A 27,610-nucleotide genomic window follows, 5' to 3' on the forward strand; every position below is an offset into this window, starting at 1 on the left:
TTCTCCTACATACATTGGCGGTGTGTCCTTCTTTAAGACAGTTAAAGCAAATAGGTTTGAATTTTTGCTTACCTTTTTCTTTGAGTGTCGGTTGCTTCTTTGATGCTTCAGCATTTGTTCTTGAGGATTCTCCTTCCTCATGTCCATAGAAACCAAGACCATTGGTATTCTTTGCCGATCTCGATGACTCAAGCTTTTGCTCTAGCTTGATAGTACTTTTGCCAAACTTAGCTAGTATTTCCTTTGACTCAAAGAGTTCTTTGGAAATAGCAATGTTTGTCTCTATTAGACTTGCATTTTTAGAGATGGCAATGTTCAGTTCTCCTTGCATGTCTTCCTTTTCCATTCTAATCTCATGAAGGTGAGCAATCAGTGCACTAATCTCTTGTTTCAACTTGGAGATCTCATGATCTCTGTCCTTTATCCGATCTTCAACTTTTCTTCAGTTCTCAAGCTCTTGACTAAACTGAATAGTTAGTCCTTACAACTCCTTTCTTAGATTGGAGTTTGAATCATTTAGCTTATTTACTTCAGCAATCATGGCTTCCATGTTAGCTTCATCTTTGGAACTACTTTCAGATAGTTCCATCAACTTTTCTACATGTTCTCTCCTTTTTGCTTGATATGCCTTGTATTTGACCATAAGATCATCATAGCCTTGCTCAGACTTAGTGAGCCGTTGAGTAAGTTCCCTCATGGTGTATTCCCTCATATCTCTTTCCAAGTGGTTAAACTTACAGAAAGGTAGGCTCTGATACCAATTGATGAATACTAAGAGGGGGGGGGTGAATTAGTATGCCAAAAATCTCTTCTCTAAAACACTTACATAGTCTAAAGATAATCTGGTAAAGCAGTCTAATAGTTAGACCGGTTACCACACATGCAAACCAAAATGTGAATAAAGCATTCACCCACAAAAGCAATACAACCATAACACAAGATATTTGACATGGAAACCCAACTCGAAAAAACCATGGTGAGATGGAACTCACAAGTTACTATCTACATAATAGAAACCAGACTAGTTAAGGTCTTACAATGTTCTTCACTAGAACAAATCTTGTTAGGAATCTCAATCTTTGTTAGGAGATAAGTCCAATTAAAGCCTACCTTGTTAGAGGATTTTAGATTCACATGTGTGAACCACCTTGTTAGAGGATTTTACAAAGGCTTTGAGGCCTACCCGGTTAAGGGTTACAGACTTGTCAAAGATGTGAGTAATCAACAAGTGTTTGATCTATCTAATAGCACAAACTACTTGGTTAGATCCAATATTGCTCATAGATAATGCATTTCAGCATTACTTTAGTCTTCTCTCTCTCTCTCTCTCATAGTTACAACTTGATCTTCTTAGATAAGATCGTTCTCAACTTCCACGATAAACCCTAGCACGACATTAACCCTTTCAGCAACAACTTAAAACCCTAGACATGAAGTCCTTTTAAAAGAATCTGATTTCATGTCGGTCCAATAGGATTACATTACAATTTCGTAGGTTCAATGCATCTAGATGTACTTAGTAACACAACACAAAAAGCACCGTCAATGTGTTAGCACTGTCAAACAATTGGTGGATTGGTAACTCATCACAAAATGTCAGTTGGTAACTCATCACAGAGTATTACCGGTTCATACAAAATACCAATTGCCAGTTTGACAAAAATGAAGACTGGTAAGAGTGTGTTGTGCCACTTTTCTCCCTTGTGCCGCTTGGGATCTATGAACCGCTTGGGGTCGACATGTCGCTGCAGACTAGGAAACACATTCTGCAAAATCACCACTAGTCTAAAGACTAGTATACAACATACCGGTTGGAAAAAATACCAGTTGAGCACAAGCTCATACACATAAAGGGGATCTCAATACAAGTGTGTGTCCATCAATGACAATCACAACATAAACAACAAAAATGCCAATAGTGTTTGACAAGAAAGCACGTGTCTCTCGCATTGACAACTCTAATGAGTGGATAATTGATAGTGGTTGTTCTCACAACATGACTGGTGATAGGAGAAAATTTCTATCTCTAGAAGAATATGATGGAGGTGTTGTCAGATTTGGCAACGATGCCCCATGTTTGGTGAAAGATAAAGGATCCATCTCACTGAATGGAAAGAGTAGTACAGATGATGTCTACTGGGTAGAAGGTCTTAAGAATAATCTATTGAGTGTTGCTCACCTAAATGATATGGCAGTTGGATATGGCATAGGAGACTTTGTCATATGAACCTTGATAATATTGTAAAGGCTAGTAAAATCAAGGCAGTAAGAGAATTGCCTTTGCTGAATAAACTAGAGAATTCCTTGTGCAGAGAATGTCAACTTGGGAAGATGTCTTCCTCAACTTTCAAAGGTAAGTCTTTTTCAGCAAAAAACTTACTTGACCTTGTGCACACTGATTTGTGTGGTCCTATGAAAACTAGAAGTATTCAGGGAGATAGGTATTTCATGATTCTTACTAATGACTACTCAAGAATGATGTGGGTCACATTCTTGAAAGACAAGTATGAGGCATTTGGAAAGTTCAAAGCCTTTAGAGAATTAGTAGAGAAGGAAAGTGGTCAAAAGATAAAATGCCTAAGAACTGATCAAGGAGGTGAATTCACTTCTGATAAATTCAACAAGTATTGTGAAGATAGCAGTATCAAGAGGTAGTCGTCTACCCCTAGGACACCACAATAGAATGGCATAGCAGAAAGGAATAACAGGACTGTAGTTGAAGTGGCTAGAACAATGTTGATCCAAGGAAAGGCTGCTCACACTTTTTGGAGAGAAGCGGTGAGCACTGTAGTCTATACTATGAACCGGCTACTCATCAAGAAAGGTAGAGTTAAAACCCCTTATGAGTATTGGACCAAGAAAATTCACACTGTGAATTACTTTAAAGTATTTGGGAGTAAGTGCTATATCAAGAGAGGTGAGCATTTGAACAAATTTGATGGTAAAAGTGATGAAGGAATATTTTTGGGATGTTGCACTAAGAGAAAAGCTCTCAAGTGCTACAACAATAGAACACATAAAATTTTTGAGAGTATCAATGTCAGGGTTGATGAATCCCTTGAGGAACTTGAGGAAACCTGCAGTGAAGAAGTGGAAGATGAACCGGGTATAGCCTTCTGGGAACCGATTAAGAAAGAAACAAGTAAACTTCTCAGTGTTCCTGTACTCGTAGAAGCTACAGTAGCAGAAGAAGAAGAGGTAAGTGAAAGAGAAGAAGAAAAGCTAGTAGATCAAGCTAGAGTCATTCCTAGATATGTGAAACTACATCATGATTCGAAGAAAATCATAGGAGATAAAGATGGAGGGATACTCATAAGAAGAAAAGTGAAAGAAAACTCTTGCATGATTTCTGAATTACAACCCAAGACTTCTAGAGCAGCACTAACAAATAAAGATTGGATTAAAGCAATGGAAGAGGAGCTATACCAAATAGAAAAGAATACAACATGGTCTCTAGTACCTAGACCAGAACAAAAAAATGTCATAGGTACCAAATGGGTTTTCAGGAATAAGCTAAATGAAGAAGGCACATTTGTAAGGAATAAGGAAAGACTTGTATGCAAAGGATATGTTCAGGAAGAGGGAGAAGACTATGGAGAAACCTTTGCTCCTATGGCTAGACTATAAGGTGTCCAAATGCTACTTTCATTTGCATAATTTAAAGGATTAAGGTTTATCAGATGGATGTGAAGTGTACATTTTTGAATGGAATCCTAGAAGAGGAAGTGTATATTGAGCAACTGGAAGGGTTTGCCTTATCAGAAGATAGTAACATGGTACGTAGATTACACAAAGCCCTGTATAGATTGAAACAAGCACCTAGGGCATGGTATGAAAGTTTACACTCTCATATTGTGAAGATTGGATTTTAGAGAACAAGTGAGGATAGAAACATCTATCTAAAATGTGTATCAGATCTTGATATGTGAAGTATTTGTAGATGACATAAATCTTTGGAGGAGATGATAAAATGAGTCATGCTTTTGCAGATGAAATGAAGAAAGAGTTTGAGATGTTTCTGATTGGAGAGATAAATTTCTTCATTGGTTAACAGATTCAGCAAATGAAAGAGGGTATCTTTATTACCCAGTCCAAGTATGTCAAAGAGGTATTGAAGACCTTTGGCATGGAGTAGAGAAAACCAGTTGGTACACCAATGGTGGCCTACTGTAAACTCACTAAGGAAGATGATTCAGTGCTAGGAAATGAAAAGGAGTATCGGTCAATGATTGGTAAGTTGCACTATATGGTGCACAACAGACCAGATATTACTCATGAAGCAGACATAGTAGCTCATTTTTAGAAAAGTCCAAGAGATTCCCGCTTGGTAGCTATCAAGAGGATTCTTAGATATCTGAAAGGAACAATTGACTATGGATTGTGGTATCCATATAATGGTGACTATAAAATCAAAGTATATATCGATGCCGATTGGATAGGTAATGTGGATGATCAAAAGAGAACAACTCGTGGAGCATTCTTTCTTGGTGGAAGACTAGTTTCATGGACAAGCAAGAAGTGGAGCTATATTTCTCAATCTATAGCTGAAGCAGAATGTGGCAACATTTATGAACTGCACTCAAGCAATCTGGATGAAACATGTATTGGAAGGTTTCAAAGTACTTGTATCTGAACTGGTGAATATATTTTGTGAAAAAACAAGTGCAATAAATATTTTGAAGAATCTGGTATTGCATGCTAGAACTAAGCACATTGAGTTTAAATATCACTTCTTGACAAAGAAAGTTCAGAATAAGGAGGTTGTACTACGACATGTTTCCAGTAAGGAGCAACTAGTAGATATATTCACTAAGCCCTTACCGAAGACTACATTTACCTATTTGAGAGGTGAATTAGGGGTTATGCCCCTTCATGAAGTTAACTAAAGTTGTGTGCTCCACATCAGTCAGGTACTATAGTGTCAAATCTTTTTGGATTGATGTGTTGAAGGATGCTACTCCATAGGGGGAGCAGCATAGCAGAGGATGGAAGCTTTTGCCTCCACTTTGGCATTGTTGTCAAAGGGGGAGAAGATATCTGATGTATGGGGATAAGATATCTAATGTATGGTGAGAAAATATCTGATAATGAAGATACACTAGTCTATGATGTCTATAGTTGCAATGCTACACCAAGTATTGCCATCAATGCCAAAGGGGGATATTGTTGGCATATGATGAACCGACATGTTGATATGATCATAATGTATGTTTTCATTGATGTTAATAAGTGTAAGTAAACTGGTATGTAGATTGAAAAAAGTTGGTGAACTGGTATGAAGAAATGTAGTGAACTAGTGTCGGGGTTTCACTAAGTGCGACTCTCGGTTGGTAGTCTCAGCTCTAGGGTTTCCGGTTTGGGAATCCAGCTTATGTGATGCAACTGATGACATTCTATGATGAGTTAGATAAGAGATGAAGATGAGATCAAGGTGCCACATCAGCTCTATGCACATGAAGGATTTCCTTAAAGATCTTGCATGAGAAGATTGACTGCATTAAAAGTCTACCTTGGGAATGAACATTCTTCTTGGCGGTATGAGAAGAAAGCATGATGAGTTATTGATTCCCATGTGCGGTGAAGAATGAATGATGCGGATTGTCTTGTGATGTGTTTGAGATTGTATTGCTTTATGAAAAGTGTTTGGACGGTCAGATTGAACCGCTTGTATTGTAAACCTAAGATGCTTAGGGTTTAGGGTTTTAGCTACTGACCTAATTGTTGTCTATAAGGTTGATGATGTTTGTTATTGTAAGTTATTGGAAAATATTCTGTGTGTATCCGAGTGATGAGATACCTGCCAGAGCAGTAAAAGAAAATTGCAGTGTGATTGCATGAGTAGAGGAACTGAAAAGGATCTGCCTTTGCATGTAGTGCTATTATCAGATCAAAGTTTTTACCTGTTGTCTTCTAACCATTTCAACAGTTAAAAAATCACTTTACCGGTTAGCTTTAACAATCTTACTATAAATCCTCTAACCAGGTGACTCAAGTTCATTGAGTTATTTAAATCCTCTAGCAAGGTAACCTTTAACAGGGTTTCAACCTTTAATAGGGTATATAGCCATCCCTTAATCGGGTGATCTTTAACAGGATCAGTTCCTACTAGAAACTTATTGTAAAGTCTTTAACCAGCCTAGGCTCCTAATAGAGCGAGCTTCAAAAGAGTTCAAAAATAAGCTTGTGGGAATTCATCCCCATGATGGTTTTTCCCAATTGGGTTTCCACATAAAAAATATGTGTGTCATGTGTTGTGCATTTTTTATGTGATGATTAAGGGTTATTTGTTTGAGTGATTATGCATACAGATCTAATAGGTTATGGTGTTACTGTTACACCACATGCATATGTTTATGGGTGAAGTTACTATCAAGTATTGAATGTATTTGAAGTGTTCAGACTTATCATTTTATGTTGTTTGAAGTCTTACTGTGTTTAATTGGTATTGCCATGGTTAACTTCAGTGGTGAAGACAACTGGTTGATATTGCTTTAACTTGATAAGTTGTTGAGAAATTTTTTGTTTGTACTGATTCACCCCCCCTCTCAGTACCAGTTAGGGTATCTGTTTTTCATCACTATTCATCATCTATCTCACAAGACCCCTCAAGGCAATTCCTTTGCTCTTAGTTCATTGAGAAAAGTGACTTAGGGATGACAATCATGAGAATGAGGGATGTTTGATCAATCTAACATGAATGCAATCCTAAATGTGCATGATATTAACAAATATGAGTTAAACTAGCATGTATATGATGATAAGATGAAAGGATTAGTAAAATAACTATCCTAACATGATACACTAGCTTAATATGATTATTTATGATAATAGAAATACTTCTAAAATATTTATTATATTATTTCTATTCAAAGAGAGACTAAATGCTTGATAAAATGACTAGATATTCTTAGTAAAATGCCTATACTTGTGATGCTAAAGACTTGGTTCTTGAAATGGAGGAATGAGGACTCTATTTATAGGAAAAATAGGGCAATGAAGGGTCAAGATTGGATAATATTAACAAGGGCCAGGATTGAAAGTTATCAATCCATGTTTACAATTCTCACCAATGAAATGGTGACAATTGTCAACAAAAGACTACTTGAGAGGAGATGTAAGAAGAATTAAATGCTTGAGAAGACCTCATGGTTACATTAGGAGGTAAGGGTTAAGTTTAGGTTAGGATTTCCCATTGGATAAAGCTTTTACCCAAAGGATAAACTCTTGTGCAAGGGTTAAAGGGATAACCATGGTCAAAGCAATGAATGCTTGATCAGACCCTTGGGTTGGATGAGGGTTGAGTTAGAGAAAAACTCTCTAATTATTCAAGAGGGGTGAGTTAACCATTAATGGTTTGGAAGACTTTCAAGGTTAACTTGTTGAAGACATAAAGCCTTTAATGGTTTCCAAAGACTTTGAGCATTTGAGAAGTGACTTCCCTTTGTTTAGGGATGTGACAATATTTAGTAGATGATTTAGGGTAATTTAAAAGTGATTAGAAGAATCTAGAAGATGGTTTAGTGAGGCAAGTGGGAGATGTAGGAGAATGCAAGTGGATGGAGGATAAATTTAATTAAAATAAATTACTTTATTTCAATTGTGGTTGCAAGTGGGGGATTTAAATAAATTAGATTTATTTATTTGCCATGAGAAATTTAATTAAATGTAAATTTAATAAAAAAGGGTAGAAAGGGGATTTAATTAAATAAAGTGATTTATTTAATTAAATGATATGAAAGGCCCAAGTGAATTTAATTAAATAAATTGAATAACTTATTTAATCAAATAGATGAATGTGAATGCTTTAATAAAATTAAATTTAATTAAATAGAGGAATGAGAATAAAATGAATATTAAATATTCACTTAGGAAAGTGGCCATTTTTATACATCTATAGGTGTGTTAATCTTTCTAGGATAGGATTTGAATTCAACTCTAGTATTTGATATTTTTATACATGACATTGACGCTAAACACAAATTGTCTCCTGAGGGTGTGACCCAAGAATAGATGGGATCACTATACAACTCTGACAAATATTCTATGTTAATATGGTCACTATACTGTCCAAATAAGAAGTTCATCATCATTGATACACAAAAGGCCTTTGGACACATCATAACCCTAAATGTTGGCAAAATAGACCCCATGATGATAGATGATTTAGGGGTGAATATTGCTAAGTTGAACGAAGCACAAATTCAAATTTTGGTAAAAGAAGGTCAATTTAGTAAACTTGAAATAGTCAAGTTAACTAAATAAATCGATCAATTGAAAGAAATGTTAAAATAGAAAGAGCCACAAAGATTACTAATACAGGGCAAAAGCTCATAGCCTCATACTAAGACCAGCAAATTGTAAGAAGAAAATTATCAGTCGTAGGTGCAATTAATAAAAATAATGAGTGAAACCATGTCAGTGTTGATACAAAAGAGATTCACTAATATGATGACATGGATGTATAAGTATTGGGATATATACATAAGAATTAAAATATCATAAAAGAATATGAGTCATTGGATAAATGACTATAGGAAAGGTCCAAGGAATTGAAAAGTGCAGATGAAGCACATCTGGATGTGGTCCAGAACTATTAAAAGATAATGAAGGCTCATAAAAGGTATCTGGAAGAGTTAAGAGAAGAGGGAGAAAATTTCCTTAGTGACAACACAAATAACATCCTACCCCTGCTCAACAAAGATTGAGGATAAAAATTTTTAAAAATGGGCTGGACCTGCGAGTGCCAACACATACTCAAAAGTGCATTGAAAGCTGTTGGGGATCAAGACATTGACAAGGTAGCAGATTTCATGGAGAGCATGGTGCTGATGGAAGCGCAAGTGAGAGACACAATCCATGACTGTGACACTAGATGCAATGAAGAGTATCTAGCACATTTAAATAATGTGCATTTATTCCTATCTAGATGATTAGTTATAGGTTTTCATTTGTTTTCAAAAGACTTCAATCAAATGGCATGACCCTTTGATATATTATAAAATATTCAATGTAATCACTTGAAAAAATAGTTCTGATAGTTGGAAGATAGATAGTTATGGTTCAAATTTTTTAAGCATTTTATGTGTTTCAAGACAAGGACTTTATTTCAAGTTAATACAAAGAAGCGGGTTCTCTTATTTGCAATTGTGTTATGGATTTTAATTTTCAAAAAATTCTCTGCTACTTTTATCTATGATTGATAATTCCTTCTCTAAATCTTTGTGTGAATAAGTTATGTGATGTTACATGGTTGGATTATCAAGATACATCTGAGAATCGTTTTGCCTATTGTGTCTTATTTAATTGGTCTTTCAAAGGAAAGTTAAATTCAATTAAAATAATTGTGAAAAGTATCATTTAGCTATTTAACATTGGAGGTTGGGTAGCTGACAGATCTATCTGAAAGTGGATTTAAAAAAATGTCTCTCAAATTTATACGTAGGTTATGTAAATGAATCTCTATTGCCCAAAGGAAATAAGGCACTAGTCTAGTTGTAGATAAAATTCAATACAAGATCAAACAATTCATTTTTAGATTTATGTGTATGTTAATAGGAGATAGAGGTAGAGAACTTGAGTAAGAAGTAATCAAATTGAAACAAGAGCTAATCAATAAAAGGATAATAAGGAATGTAGAAGATATCAAGTAATTTAAACAATATTATATTTTATCCCAAAGGTATATGCCACTTTGAGATAAACACTAGAAGTAGGAAATATAGTGTATAATCTGATATAAAAAGCACCAATTTGGAGAACCGATTGGTGAGTAGGTACACCCACCTTGGTTCTACAGAGCCTAAAGTGATGAAGTTAACAACCTTGAAAGGTTCACTCTATTAGTCAGCCAAATCAATTGGAGAGTTCAAAGATAGGAGTTGGCATTCCCTTAGAACTTATCTAATCTGTTGATTTGAGAACCAACACCTACTAGGACATATCACCACCTTTTTGCATCCCAAAAGTATCTAATTGAATTAATCCTAATTGAAGCAAATCCCTAATGGATATAATTAACTAAATGTATCGAATGCATATAGAAATGTTTAATATCCCATAGGTCAATTTTAATTTTTACATGTAATTACATATAGAAATGTATAATATCCCATATAATATCCCATACCTTTGTAATATTTACAATTTCATATAAAAATGTTTAATATCCCATAGGTAAATTTTATTTTTTACATATAACTATAATATTCCATTTAATTATAGTTACCCATACAATATCCCATTTAATATCCCATTTAATTATGTACTTGAAATATTGGATTTACATATAATTATAATATCCCATAGGTCAATTTCAATTTCAAATTACTCTGCAAAGCAAAAGACTTCGAAAAACTTCATTCCTGCTAGGAAAAGCAAAAGCCTTAAAAAAACTTCATTCCCTCAAGGCAAAGCAGGAGATGAGATTCGCTATTGGCATTATTGGATGAATTGATTATATGTTGCATTGATTTTTTGTCATTGATGTCAACACTAGCTATTATGGTTGGTTACCGGCAAACAACTTTTAGTTACTGGTAGAAGATCTAGTGTTACCGACAGAAGAGACTATCTGTTGGACACTTCCAACATGTTTGGCTCTATGGAATACGTTTGGCTACATTTGGTACGTGCTTCTGGAGCATTTTTTGGCCAATTGGTATTGACTTGGTAATCGGATTCTATCATAGACTCTTGTAAACCCTTACCGGCATTGGTTTAAGGCTCTACCAGCAAAGCTTTCACTAAGGAATCTTGACAGGATGCATAATTGGTGTTGGTGCAGATTCTAGATGGATTTTAGGATACTGAAGATGTTCTTTGAGCATGCTTCCACTATTTGAAGACATTTATTTGGCATGGTGGACTCAAAATAGATCCAATGGTTATCTAGGTTATGGACCAGTATCATGATAATGTGCACTCTACATGTTATCGAGATGTTTTGGGATGTTTTATGGATTGGTTATTGTCATTTTGGTCTTAAGATGACATGGCATATCATTATAATATGGATTTAAGTAATGATCTTATTGTAATATCTTTTAGGTGGCCGACCTAACTAGTTTAGGCCTTAGGGTTTGTATAAAAATGATGTAAGATATCATTGTAGATCATTGAATGGGAATGGAATAAGTGTTCATGGCCTTGGAATGCAATATCATATGTGAAGGAGAGTTGATCGATCATAGGTGATCAAATTGGGATTAAGGAAGAGGTCAAAGGCCTCTGGTATTGAGCTTAACCAGGACTATAAATAGGCATGATAGATGATATCTCTAGAAGTTAACTCTATTGGATTGTTGTCTATTTATCCTAAGATGGTTGTAGCCTCTTTGTAGTCAGTGAGACTCTTTTGTAATGAGCAGTATGCTCTAGGCAGTGTGCCTTCCTACAAGTACAGGCCCCGCATTGTAACACATTCTTTTTGAAGAAGTATCATCTGACTATGGGTAGGCTTCCCACCATGGTTTTTCCCTTTCTGGGTTTTCCATGTACAAATCATGGTATTATGTGGTATGGTTGCTTTGCATTGGTTATTTGTTTAATTGTTAAGTTGTATTGTTTACTGGTATTTTTTTTTGCTTTATCGATACTTTATCTGGTTGAAGGTTATTAAGTGGATTAAATGTTATAATCTATTAACAACTGATTCACCCCCCCCCCCCCCCCCCTCTCAATTGTTCACTAGTTATCCCAACAATTCGTATAAGATCTTTGGTCCTCTTTTGCAGAAGCTTAACCACTTGAGGTAGATCCTATGGCAGCTAACACTTCTAATCCATCGACAACTATTTTTAGAAGAGAAATACCTAAGCTTGATGGAACAAATTATGGGATATTGAAAAATTCAAATGGAGACTCATCTTAGATATCTTGGAAATGATGTTTGGGAGATCACTTAGAAAGGATACACACCTTATGATCCGACATTTGGCAATCCTTCTCTTGCAGACTTGGTAAGAATATTAAAAATGATTGTAGAGCTAGAGAAGCCCTCTTGTGTGCACTTACTGATTAGCAAATCATGTGATTGACTGATAAATAATCAAAAAAGGTTATGTGGGATAAATTGGAAACTCTGAATGAAGGTGATCCTACTGTCAAAATTTCTAAACTTGATGGTTACCAGGTAAGATATGAAAACTTAAAGATGGAAGGTAATGGAATAATTGATGTGTTTATGGAAAGAGTGAATGAGATTGTTATGGGAATTCAATGTTGTGGAGGATTTCAGAGTGAAGATGAAATAGTTTCCAAAGTCTTGAGAGCCCTTCTACCAGCTTACAAGATGAAGGAAACTGCAATTAATGAGTTGAGAATAATGGCTAACTCTTCAGTTAACAAAGACATTCTGATTGGGAAATTATCTACTTTTGAGCTTGATGAATTTGGATCTTTTGGAGCTATAAAGTCTGAACCTGCTTTTCATGCATCATCATCATCATCTACTGGAAAAAGTGATTGGAAATTTTAATATGCAAAGGAATTGGAAGACATGAGGAAAGAAGATGAATAATTTGAGCAACTTGAAGCCTTATTTTCTAAAAGAGTACCTAAAGGTCTGACTGGAAGTAAGTATGAAGGAAAAGCACCTTTTAAATGTTTTGCATGTAATAAGATTAGTTATTTTGTATCTAGATGTCTTGAAAGGAATGCAAGGTTTGAGGAAAGAGTTAAGAAATCATTTAAGCCTAACTAGGACAAATATAGATTCAAGAAAAGTAAACAATGCTGCATAGTGGATGAGGAAGGAGTAACTGATGACTCTGGAGATGAACTGGCAAAAGACTCTGCTAGTGTATCTAGCAATGGAAAGGAATGGGTGTTCTATGTTTTAAAGGAAGATGAACGGGAACCGGCTATCAAAAATGAAGAAAAAACCTTGGCAGCAAAAGTTGAAGATAGGGATGAATGGGTAATTGATAGTGGATGCTCACATCATATGTCTAGAGACAAAGGGAAATTTTAGTCCCTACAAGAATACATTGGTGGTCAAGTTTGATTTGGAGATGACAAAGCATGTATGATCAGAGGTAGACGTATTATTTCTTTGGATATTAAGCATAACACTCATAATGTCTATTATATAGAAGGTTTAAAGCATAATCTTTTGAGTGTTGGTCAATTGGTGGACAAGGGTTTCCAACTTTAGTTTAAAGATAGAAAATCCAAAATCATTAACAAGACTGGTTTGGATATTGCAACCGGTATTCATACTGGAGGTAATATCTTTCACTTGAACACTAGTAATAAGACATGTTTGATTGCTCATATTGATGAGAGTTGGTTATGGCATAAGAGGTTGTGTCATGTTAATTTTAATTGTATTGTTAAGATTAGTTCAACTAAGGCAGTTAGAGATATACCTAAGATTATGAAGCCTCATAATTCGGTATGTAGGGAATTTCAATTGGGAAAGCAAGTTAGAAGTTCTTTTAAGAGCATACATGATAAATCTAATGATATACTTGATTTGATTCACAATGACTTATGTGGTCCAACAAGGACTAGAAGCTTTCAAGGTGATAGGTATTTTATGTTGATTATTGATGACTATTCTAGAATGATGTGGGTGACTTTTCTTAGGGAGAAGTTTGAAGCCTTTGAGAAATTCAAGATCTTTAAAGAAAAGGTTGAAACATAAACTGGATTGAAAATCAAATGTCTAAGATTAGATCATGGTGATGAGTTCACTTCTCATGAATTTAATAGTTATTGTGAGACAAATGGAATCAAGAGATAGTTATCTGCACCAAGGAATCCTCAGCAGAATGGAGTAGTGGAAAGAAAGAATAGAACCATTTTGGATGCAACAAGATCTATGATGATGGAAGCCAAATTGCATGATATCTATTGCAGAGAAGCAATTAGTACAACAGTCAACACATTCAACAGAGTTCACATCAAAGGTGAAACTGGTAACAACCCTTATGAATTATAGTTTGGACATACACCTACTATTAAATATTTTAGAATTTTTGGAAGTAAATGCTATATCAAAAGAGATGATTCAATTGGAAAGTTTGATCCTAGATGTGATGAAGGGATATTTCTTAGTTATTCAATTTAAAGAAAAGCATATAGATGTTATAACAAAAGATCGTAGAAAATTGTGGAGAGTGCTAATGTAAAAGTGGATGAGTAGTACAAAAATCAATCTATATCATATGATAGGGAACCAATAGTGAAGATGATCATAATTGAACTGACAATGCCTCAACCGGTAAATGAAACTAAGATAGTTACACCGGCACAATCAAAAAATTCAACTGTGACTGATGATTAGAGTAGTGACCTTGAAGTTCAGAAGACACCAAGGTATGCAAGATTAAATCATTTTGAAGATCAAATCATTGGAGAAAGGAACAAGGGAGTTATGACAAGAAGAAGAATGGAAAATGAAGAGGTATGTCTTATTTCTCAAGTTGAACCGACAACTGTTATTGAAGCTTGTAAGGATAAACATTGGTTAAATGATATGAAAGATGAATTAGATTAGAAAGAGAAGAATGAAACTTGGTCCTTACTCCCCCAACCTAAAAATAAGAATGTTATTGGAACTAAATGGGTTTTTAGGAATAAACTAAATGAGGATTGTCAAGTTGTAAGAAACAAGGCTAGATTGGTTTGTAAAGGATATTCTCAAATGTAAGGAATTGATTATGGTGAGACATTTGCACCTGTAGCTAGAATTGAAGTTGTTAGACTATTTCTTGCCTATGCAGCTTATAAGAACTATAAGGTTTATCAAATGGGTTTTAAATGTGAATTTTTGAATGGTGAACTTGAGGAAGAAGTTTACATTGAGAAACCTGATGGATTTTCACTTAAAAATGATAAAGATATGGTTTGTAGATTGAAGAAAGCTTTATATGGATTGAAACAGGCTCCTAGAGCTTGGTATGCAAGGTTAGATAGATATATTTTGAAGCTTGGTTTTACTAAAGGCAGTGATGATAGTAATTTATATTATAAGATCACTGATAATAATATTCTGATTATTGAAGTATTTGTTTATGATATCATTTTTGGAGGAGAAGATAAATTTTGCATTGAATTTGCTAACAATATGGAGAATGAATTTGAAATGTTCATGATTAGTGAGATGGGATTTTTCTTAGGTTTGCAGATTACTCAAACTGACAAAGGCATTTTTATCTATCAAACTAAGTATCTGAAGGAATTGTTGAAGAAGATTGGTATTGGATAATCCCAAATCGGTAAGTACTCCTATCATGACAAGTGAGAAATTATCTATCAAGGATACTTATACACTGGTAAATCCGACAAGGTATAAGTCTATGATTGGTGGTCTATTATGTCTGATTCAAACTAGACTAGATATTATGAATGTAGTAAGTATTGTTTCAAGATATCAAAGCAATCCTAAAGAAAATCATGAATATGCAATAAAGAGGATATTCTGGTATTTGCAAGGAACAACAAAATATGGTTTATGGTATTCTAAAAATGATGATTTCACTTTATGTGCATATACTGACTCAGACTGGGCAGGAGATGCTGATGACTCAGACTGGGCAAGAGATACTGGTTTCATGGATCAGCAAAAAATAGTCATGCATTTCTTTATCTATTGTAGAAGTTGAGTATGTTGCAGCAACAACTAATTTCACTCAAGTCTTGTAGATGAAGCAAATGTTGAAGGATATCAGGGTAATCTATAGTGAACGGGTATTTATCTACTATGATAACTATGTGATTATTGACATGTCTAAAAATCTAGTATTTTACTCTAAGACTAAGCATATATCAATAAAGTATAACTTTCTGAAGGACAAGGTAGAAGGAAAGGAAGTCAAATTGGTTTATGTGAACACTAAAGAACAGATTGTAGACATATTCACTAAGCCACTATCTAAGGAATCATTTGAGTATTTGAGAGACAGGTTAGGGGTTTCTGCCCCTCTAACAAAGACTTGATTGATGTAGTTTTTCATTAGTCTGACATGCATTACCAGAGACATTATTCATTTGGACACTAATGAGTGGTGCTACTGCTCAGGGGGAGTAGTCAACTTTGAGATTCAGAGGTTTACATTATTGCTTTGATATTTTTGTCATATTTCTGGCATTGATGTCAAAGGGGGAGAAATAGTGATGTGAAAAATAAATATAGAACTTTACAGAGATATCATTCACGAGGGGAGAGTTATTGATATTCAGGAGATTGTTGGTTGTCTTCCACAAGGGGAGACTTGTTTGGCATTTCCTGGTACTTAGATGTTTTTCACATCTAGTGTTGCCATCAATGCCAAAGGGGGAGATTGTTGGTATCATTAGATGAATTTATTATGTGTTGCATTGATGTTTTGTCATTGATGTCAACACTACTTGTTATGGTTGGTTACCAAAAAATATGTTTTGGTTACCGGTAGAAGATCTAGTGTTATCGACAGAAGAGACTATTTGTTGGACACTTTTGAAATGTTTGGATCTATGGAATATGTTTGATTACATGTGATACATGCTTCTGGAGCATGTTTTGGTTAGCTGGTATTGACTTGGTAATCGAATGTTGTCATAAACTCTTGTAAACCTTTATCGGCATTGGTTTAAGGCTCTACCGATAGAGCTTTCACTGAGGAATCCTGATAGGATGCATAATTAGTGTTGGTGCAGCTTCTATATGGATTTTAGGATGCTAAAGATGTTCTTTGATTATGCTTCAACTGCTTGAAGACATTACTTTGGTGTGGTGGACCCGGAATAGGTCCAGTGCCTATCTAGGTTATGGACCGATATCATGATAACATGTACTCTACACATTACCAGGATGTTTTAGGATGTTTTATGGATTGGTTATTGTTGTTTTTGTCTTAAGCTGACATGGCATATCATTGTAATATGGATTTAAGTAATGATCTTATTGTAATAACTTTTAGGTGGCCGACCTAATTGGTTTAGGCCTTAGGGTTTGTATCAAATGATGTAAGATCTCATTGTATATCGTGACATGGTAATGGAATAAGTGTTCGTGGTCTTGGAATGCAATATCATATGTGAAGGAGATTTGATCTATCATAGGTGATCGAATTGGGATTAAGGAAGAGGTCAAAGGCCTTTGGTATTAAGCTTAACCAAGACTATAATCAGGCATGGTAGATGCTATCTCTGGTAGTTCACTCTATTGGATTGTTGTCCATTTATCTTTAGATGGTTGTATCCTCTCTACAGTTAGTGAGACTCTTTTGTAATGAGCAGTATGTTCTAGGTAGTGTGCCTTCCTACAAGTATAGGCCCCTCATTGTAACATATACTTTCTGTAGAAGTATCATCTAATTGTGTGTAGGCTTCCCACTGTGGTTTTTCCCTTTTTGGGTTTTGCATGTACAAATCATGGTGTTATGTGGTATGGTTTCTTTACATTGATTATCTATTTAAATGTTAAGTCAAATTGTTTACCAGTATCTATTTCTGCTTTACCGGTACTTAATCTAGTTGAAGGTTATTAAGTGGATTAAATGTTATAATCTATTAACAACTAATTCACCACACCCTCTCATTTGTTCACCAGTTATCTTAACATTCACATATGATTGTGAATGAATATTTCATTTGTGCCCAGGAGAGGATATTCACAGGAGGAGGAAATTAGTTTATAGGTGAGCAATCACTTAGCTTAATCTATGTCCATTTAAAACATTATCAGAATTATTTGTTTCCATTTTCAATGATCTTTTAGGGTTTTTTAGGGACTTATTATTGGTATTGCAAGGGTTTGTACTCTTTATGAAGGCTTTGAAGGATGTTCTTTGAATTTTAGGATTGTGCCAAGTACTTCTTTTGTATATGGATAGTAAATTGAATGTTAGGGGAAGACATCATATGTGATGTGAGAGGCAACCAATGCATCTTGTCACTAGGAACATTAAGCATACTAGAAGATCAAAACTTAGACATGTATTACAATTACATAATTTTTATTATTATTATTAAGCTCTATCAAAAGGGGATAGCTCCCTTGCATCCCATATGTAGGCTACATAGTAGCAAAAGAAGAAAAAGAAATATTCTAAATAACGAAAAAATTGCAGTGAACCTTCAACAATGTCCACCACATACACAGGTGAGGCCACACTAAGCCAGTTATCATTTGAGTTTAGGAATCTCCTGAAAGTCCCCAAGTCATGGTTTCTGACACCCACCCAGAACACCTCCCAAGCCTCTTCCATGAAATTCTAATTCCTTTCTCACACAACCCTGGTCTCCTGAGCATCCTCATCCTTTGACTTAAACCCTTTCTCTATTGGATCCAATATGTAATATTTTGGATTCAATTACATGTCTAAAACACTAGTCTAGTCACTTGAATCCAAGTCCAGAATAACACTTCATACTGCCTGCCCATTGACCAATCTTATGAAGCCATCGATCATCTGTATGCATGCTTCCTTGGAATCAAGGATGCCAACCATTGGGCATAGAATCACCTCATACATGAAACTATCACACCAGTGCCTATCCGCACCCAAAATACTACTGGCTAGATGCCATAATGCATCCCAAGTTAGGTCATCCAAGTTAAAAAGTCTCCTACATTGCTGCTGAAATGTATCCTCTGCACATATGAAGCTCAACCCAAATTGATGGACCACTTTCCCTCAGTTCTCCTCCTACATTAATTGCTTGATCTACCTCCTATTTAACCTCAGCCTTATGATCCCTTAAAATGGCAAGAATCTCGAAAAAGACTAATTAGATTCTTCTATTTTCAAGATGTAGATTTCCTATCCTTATTGAACAACGGGCTCTGTCTAAACAAGAAAAATATCTAATATCTTGTGAAAACCAACTCTATTTTTGGATTTGAAGTGTCAAAATATCTTGCTACCTTCTCCCAATTTCCCTTCATTCACAGTAATCAGAGCCTTATTTTCATATATCATGATCACCTCTTTTATTCTGGATCCAAATTTGTGGTTTAGAATCCAGATCAGTACCCTCCCTTAGTCGTACCTATCCAATGCCTTCTTTTTTTTGTTCATCCTTTGTCCTTAAATCTTCTATTCTTGAGTGCATTTGTCTAGTCCTGAATAGAAATGAGAAGTGCACATCTGATTTAAATAACAAGTGCAGACCTGATTATGAAAGTTTATGTCCCTTTCAAAGGGTAGAAATAATGAAGAGTTGAACTCTTTCAAAAGGGTGTAATTTATATTAAGAACTATTATATGGGATATTGTAATTATATTTAAAAATTGAAATTGAAATATCCTATTTAGATATAATTATAATATCGCATATAATATCCCATTTACTTATAATTATAATATCCCATTTACATATGTCTATGAAATTGAAATATTCTATATAATATCCCATATATATTATAAAATGTACATAAGATGAAGCTAAGTGATTGCTCACCTATAAATTGATTTCCTCCTCCTGTGTGTGTGCCAATGGTCTTCTGCTTTGCCTTGCAGGAATGAAGTCTTTCAAAGTCTTTTTCTTTGCATAGTAATTTAAAATTGAAATTGACCTATGGGATATTATAATTATATGTAAAAATTAAAATTGACCTATGGAATATTAAACATTTTTATGTGAAATTATAAGTAAACATTGCCAAGGTATGAGATATTATATATTTCTATATGTAATTATATGCAAAAATCAAAATTGACCTATGGGATATTAAAAATTTCTGTATGTAATTAGAGAATTTGTGATCCAAATGAACATTGCCAAACTATGTTGAATATATGTTTTGCACTATTTGACCAATATAAGCAATGTATGAAAAATGTGGTAACATAGACAAGCCAGTGAATTGTTAGAAAAAAATGTCTTAAAGAATGCAATGATGGTGATAGAATCTCATTATAGTCAAATTACTATGGATTGTCATGGCATTCCATCACCATGAGAACACATTTTTTTGAGACATTTTTTCAAACATTTCACTACCTTGTCTATGCAAGGTAGTGAACCATTTGATTAAATGCTTAAGACAAACATGTGTTTAGTTGTATGTACCTGATTCTAATCAATAAATAAGTTACTTTTACCTACCCCTAATTGTGTATTGTGTAGTGTGATGAAATGATTGATATTTTACAATCCTGAAGAATACTCTTTACCATTCATTCCAGTATTTGTATAAACTACGATGACTACATATTGTAACAAGAAATAAATCTATTCATGTTGTCTACTATGTAATTTTTAGCATATGTATCATATGACTTATGTAAATCTGATTATGATTGACCTTCAAATAATATGTAAGCTAGCATTAAATAAATGAATTAAATATGCAGGAACCTGAACCCCTTTGATGAGGATCCTACATAGTCTACATAAAGGCAAGGTGATGATTCTTCTCATGGATCGATAGGTATAAGTCAATACACCCTATGGAAACTATTTATTATTTGCTTGTTTTCTCTTTACACCCATCCTGGAGTGGTTTAATAATAAGCCAGGTTTTAGCAACTATATTTTGTCAAAACTTTGATTTTTTTTCTCACCTAAACCACTTTGACATCCACATGGTATATCTCATTCCACTTTCTCGACCCTCCTATATGCTTTAAGTGATGTAAGGAAGACTATTTTTCTGATTTTTGGAAACTCCAAAACTACTAGGAAAAAAAACTTGCTTAGTTTTTGAACCCTCCACATTAGCAGCAACTCTAATACAATTATCACCACTTGAGGCCCTAGTTGGCCTTATTCGAATTTAAATATCAACATCAACTTTAGGGCCAAATTCTTCATCAGCATTACCTTCAATGATGAATTTTGGGAAAAAGCATGAACCATTCTTATTAATACATGCAATGGACCTTTGACAACCCACCCTCAAATTTATTTGCAGCATTTGCAAAAAATTAACAAGATATGGTGAACCATCTATTACAACTTCTTGTCATCTCTCTCTGTGGAATCATAAAATTTAATTCCTCTCACAATAACAATTGACCCTCTCCCAACTATCTCTCTCATTTAATGGAGTGTAGGTACCACCAAATAGGTATTTGTTAGATGTGTCTTCCTCAAGCGAGAGAAATCCAAGAAGAGAAAAGGAAAGTGAGACATGTAGTAGGTCTAAAAGAGGGAGATCAACTAGAGGTCAAAAGATTAGAAGAAAATTACATAAACGCGTGGAATTTTTTTCTTGCTCAAGGGGGGTCATGTTCTTATGATGATGAGAGCATAGGGGACATCGAGGTGCCCTTGAGGTACAAACATCTATAGAAACAATGGGTACCCAAGGAACTTCCTCTAATAAACACTTAATTTTGTGTTAACGAGAGGATATATCGCATAGCACCATCATTATTACATGGTCTAGGCCTATTTTCTATGGATGACATAAAGGTCTATTACAACAGAGTTGTTGAATTGATGGAGTATGTTGGACCTTGTTATGATTACAAAAATTGGATGTAGCTGGTTCGGTATACATGAAGTATGTGTAGGTATACACTATTAGCAAATTATATACTACTAAAAGATAATGATCAAAGTAAAAAAGTGGCTATGTAGATTGACGAAAGGCCAAAAGCAACAGGGAATATTGTAGGTTTTATAAATAGTACATGACCTGGGTCAATTTATAGGAAACCCAATTGCATATTCAAGGCATGTGAGGGAAACCGTGTATCCATATGTGCAATAAAATCAATAAGTGTAGGGGAAGAGTTGCTAATAAATTACAATTTGAATCGCATAGATACAAAGAAATTTACTATCATGGGGGTGGTATGTACTTATATATACCATTTAAACCAACCTCCAATTAATGACTCGAATATACCATTTTATTATTAATTTTTTTTGGTAGGTCTGTTAGTTTCATTTCGCTAATGTTTTTTTATATTTAATTTTTTTCATGGTGTGACATTGATTCGACACATAGCACAGACTAAGATGTAGCCCTGGGCACTTCTACTAGGTAGGTAAACCTCATTGTAATTGTACAAATTAGATACAAACAAAATTTTATATTATTATGTTCTTTTCTTTAGTGTTTTGGATTAATTTTGATAATGTTAATAATATTCTTGTCACAAACAGATGTTTGGGGAAAGGCACTTGCAGTAGTTGAGAACAACAATAGAGAGGTGGACTCACTATTATGCAATGATGACATCGCATATTCCATGAACCCCGCTGAAATGATAAGAAAATGCAAAAAAATAATAATAAAGAAATTATTAAATTGTTATTTGTAGTCCCTCAAATTAATGAGATACTAGAGAGGGTGAAACAATTGATAGAGAGAGCACAAAACTTCCAAGTAAGCACTCATGAAATCTTTAATTACAACATAATTTCATTCATGGTTTATATTTTATACTCTTTTATGTCATGAACTAAAATATGTACATGTTGTTTTTAGGAAGTTTTGCATCGTCATGAAGTTGGTGGCCATGATCAGGGTACTCCAAGTAGTTCAAGTGATGACCATGTTCTGTGCATACACCAACTCATATTTTTACATGTTCTTGTCCTTTCATTAATGTGTTATTGCTTATATATTTAATGTATTAATCTTCAAGTCTTGTCCATGTTCCTGTGCATTCACCACCTCATCTGACCCCATCATCCACACCTATATTGTCGACTGCAATGTTGGCAACATGCAGTCATTGAGTGCTACACCGACCTATGCAATAGTCTATGTACCTGGGGATGTAGAGGCCATCGGTGGTGATATTTTAGCAGCATTTCTTAGATCTTCCCGTATTACTAGTATGTGGGAATTGGCGGTCACATTTTTGGTGGTCGGTGATCTTGTTCCCATAAAGATAGAGAAGGTTCTAGGTACTTAAAAATTATTATTATATATAGTCCAATTGTAATTTAATTATTGATCACTTGTTTTGGACAAATGATCCCATGATTTTTTTGCAGGGAATTATGTTTTTTATAAACATCTAAATGATATTGTTACTAGTTATCAGATTGCCAAATTAGTTTTATGTCAAAGTTATACTATATACTCTAGTCGGTTAACACTACCGAATCATGCAGTCAGTATACACAGAGAAGTCGGTATGTATAGTCTAATCGGTTGCAAAAGAAAGTAGTCACAGAACGTAGTATACACTGCGCTATCTATCAAGTATCTTTTCATGTCTACCGAGCAGCAAAGATGACACACTGAGTTGATATACACCGAGTGAAACATGTTACCAGATTCATTGAACCTGGACATGCATATGAAAATATGTTACAAGATCGAGGCACATCTAACAGTTATCACATTGGAAATTGCACTAGAAGATTGTGTATGATTACGAGGTCATCTAACCAATGAAATATTTTGCATGATTATTCATTCAATAAATCGTGTTTGTAAGATCGAAGTAATGAATTGGATCACCGTCTTAAGAGATCTATTTATACATCATGAGTTAAGTGTGTATGTATGAGTGTAAGAAGACTATTATAGAGACACAGAGGTCACCGAGAAGGTTTTCAGAGAACAGTCAAAGAACAGAGTAAACAGAAGAGTTTACCGAGTTACTATATGGGTTACCAAGGTATGCTATAAGCAAGGTAATCTATTCTAAGCACATAGAATCTGCTATAACATTTCAGATGTAAAGTTGCAGATATTTGTAATGATTTTATTGTAATATTATTAAGTTGAAAGAGAAACCTTTAATAGGGTAAAAGACTCTAATCAAGTTTATAAATTGTAAAGCCTCTAACCAGGTGCAACATTTAGATTAAGTGTTGTAAAATCCTTTAGCAAGGTAGATCTAATAGATCTTGTTACTCCTAATAGGGTAAGCTATGAGAAATAGCTAAATATGTAGCTCTAACTGAGAACTCTTTAGTATTGCAGTAGTGAAGTTGTGGGTGCCATCCCCATCACATTTTTTCTCTCTAACCAAGAGTTTCTGCGTAACCAAAATATATGTGTTATGGAGTGAATCATGTATGATTGTTATCTATTTGTTCTAACTTTATTTTCTGTTACTGCACTATTCGATTTATGCATAACAGTAAAGATATTGTTCAAGAAACATTTTGGAATACTGATTCACCCCTCCCCTCTCAGTACATTAGCTTTCCATATTGGGCCTAACAATTGGTATCAGAGCTCAAATCTTGGAAAAGGGTTTAACTACCTAAAGAGAAAGATCTTATCAATGGAAGCCTATAAACAATCTTGGAGGATTGTGTATCTGCAAGAAGAGATGGATCATGCTAATCAAGTGATTGCAGACATGTAGAGGCAAATGCAAAAATCTTTGAAAGTGAGAAGAAGATTATCTGATGATTTGCAGGACTCTCAAGAGTTAGTGGAACAAATTGAGGCATTATCTAGAAACAGTATATCTGAAGAGACTAAAGAAATGATTGGAGTATTGAAAGAAAAGAACAAGGCACTGGCTAATCAACTAAAAGCAATGAAAAGATAACATGAACACTTTAGCACACAGATGACTAAAAATCTAGATGCATTGAGGACAGCTGAGGATAAATCAAGAGATCTAGAAAGAGAGAAACAACAACTTGAAGTATTAGTATCTGATAAGAAAGATGAAATCATAAGGTTAACTAGAATTCAAAAAAACCTATCAAATCAACTAGGTTATGCACATCATGAAGCAATTCTGAAGAATGATGAGAACCAAGCATTTAGACTTAAAGTATAAAGGCTGACCGATGAACTTGAAAGAGAGAATAAATCCAAAGAAACACTGAAGAAGAGTTATGAAGCATCAAAGATGTTGGATGAGCAACTAAATACAAGAAGACCCAACAAAGATGCAGGACTCGGTTACAAAGGAAAAGACTCTACTGAGAAGGGAATTTGTACTACCGAGAGAGGAGAATCATGAAAGCAAGATGGAAACATTACTAGCATGAAAAGAAAGAAGCCTATTTGCAACTACTGTGGAAATGAAGGTCACACTACCAACATATGCCAAATTAGAAAAGGTAAGCAACCGAATGTCACTAAGTTCAATGGTTATTGTTACAATTGCAATAAATATGGTCACACATCTAATCAATGTAGGACAAATTCTATTAACAATTATTAGAAGACAAAATTCAAAGGGTTTTGTACAAACTACAATAGATATGGACATAGCACCGAGAAGTGTTGGTTTAAGCAAAAGAACTACATGTGGTCTTCACATCAAGCAAACACTAGAGGTTACCGAACTTACATAGATCCTTACCGACAATATGTAGCAGTACCATGAGATTACAATACAAGGATATGGTGTGAATGTTGTGGAAGATATGGACATATAAGTGCCAACTGTTTTATAAGGTTTAGAATGAACAACCGAAGATCATGGAGAAATCTTGGTATGGCATGTTTTCATTGTCACAAAGTTGGACACTTGGCTAGAGATTGCAGAGATCAACCTAGAAAAGACACTAAAGAAATAAAAGGCAAATTATAGATGATTTGGAAAAAGAAGGAAATTGTGTCAAATGAAGAAAGTACCTTACCTACCGAGTTAGGTGCACCTATTCCAAATTATTCGATAAAGGTATGAAGGGACTGCATTCTCTGAAGGTTAAAATCATAACAGTTCCTATTTTATTAAGTACTAAATTCAAAAATCTGCATAGTTGAGATGTATTATTAAGTTTGAAATTCTATTCTTTTGAAGCACTATACAGGAAACTTGTCAAGTCGGTGTATATAGGAGGCCTATCAAGTCGGTAAATGAAGGAAGCTTGGTTACTCAGTTAAAACAAAAATTTAGTAAATTGGTTAAAGAGGAACCAAGTGCATTTAATGTTTTTGACCTAACCCGCACGTAGCCAGATAAGGTATTTTTTGTACTTAAAAGCATTTTCACTGTCATTTACACTTACCAAGTTTTTGAGAGAGCAGAGCAAAGTGATTCCAAGGTGATCAAAACCTCATTCACAGCAAATCCAAGGTATTTACATCAAATCTCAACATATTGTTAAGATGGTTTACCGATCTTATCAAATTGTTATTATCTGCTAAGTGTGAAGCGTCTGTCATTTGAAACCATCAAACCCTAAGGACTCTTTGCTAGTTTTTACCTAAAATCTTCAATGGTGCCTAAGATCCAAGATCCCATAGTTTTCAAGAATGTAGAGAAGCCCTGACTGAAATACTCTTTGACTCCTAAAGTTGCATCCGAATCGGATAACAAAACTGCCTTTTCACTCATCTCGGACAAAGTGTTGTTAGTCGAGGATGTGAGATTCTTCACCAAATGTCGTGTTGAATAAATCGGTCATGTTGAAATCAAAGATACCTATGATGAGTTATGTACCGATGGTAAATTGAACAGCAAGTATGAACACATCAAAGTCAAAGGATTAACTGAAGCGCTAACCTATCCTTATGTGTTCAAACCCTAGTGGGTCAAATTTTTTCTGAGCAGAGTTCATGATGATTTCATCTAGCTAGAAGAAAAACCATTCAAGATAACTAAGGAAGTCATTCATCTGATTACTGGTTACACTATCTATGATCATGCCTGAGCCCAAAAGATGATATCACAAAAGGAATTGATCAGTTTAACTAGAGTAGAATCTGATTACAGAGGAGTGAAACTAAAAAATGTCACTGATGTAGAACTTAAGGTTGCTATTAGAGTAATTGGTTACTATTTCTTCCAATCGATAAGGGAAAAATAGTGTACCCTGTGCAGCAGTTGACCTAGCTTATAAAACTGTGAAGAAGGGAATGAAAGTTGACTTATGTGAGGTGTTATTGAAGAATTTGTTTGAGAATCTGAACACAATAAGGAAGTCGAAGAAGAACAACTCGACAAATACACTAAATTTTAGTTCACTTCTTGTATGCATGTTTTTCTAGTTGAAAAATTCTTTCCATCAGTCGGTAAAGTAGTTTGGGAGCTACACCGACCAATCACCCATCAGATTAATGACTTCATAAAAAAGTTAGGAGATAATTTCAATGATATCATGGATGATTATTTCAGTTAATTTCAAGAGAAAATGCACAATAGGTACCGAATCCCACCCTAGCTGGTAGAGAAATACAAGAATGATATATGCTTTGAGGTAGACACTGATTACTGTTATGTGAATGCTATGGAACCAAGGACTCAATCTTTACCACCTATGGGTTACGAGATTGACTTTGACATCACACAACAACAAATTGATGCATTTCTTACATTACCAAGGCATGCTACTGAGCTGAGGTATGGTACCTATGAGAAAGTTAAGGAAATGTAAAAAATGAGCATTGTAGTACCCAAAGCTAGAAGAAAGGCTACAAAGATGATTAAGGCATTATCAGAGAAATTCAGAGAAGACTCTTCCTCTACACCTGTCAAAAGCACCATTGTCATCACCGAAGAGGAATCAAAAGCTCAAGAGGTAGCTATAACTCTGAGCACCGAATTGCCTAAGGGTAAAGTGTTGAAGAGAAAGAAACTGGACACTTCAAAGGCCCTACTGACTCCACCACCAGCAAAAAGACATAACAAAAGAGCATCTGGAGCATCACCAAGTAAGAAACAAAAGAGTGTTATTGTTCCAAAGGTTACAAAGACCTACAAAAAATCTACTCAGAGACTCATTTTGACAAAAGAGTATAATGATACTGAATCAGAAGATGCAAACAAATTCCATATTGTCAAGAGAAAGA

Source organism: Cryptomeria japonica, unplaced genomic scaffold (genome assembly GCF_030272615.1).
Source record: "Cryptomeria japonica unplaced genomic scaffold, Sugi_1.0 HiC_scaffold_63, whole genome shotgun sequence".
Taxonomy (NCBI): domain Eukaryota; kingdom Viridiplantae; phylum Streptophyta; class Pinopsida; order Cupressales; family Cupressaceae; genus Cryptomeria; species Cryptomeria japonica.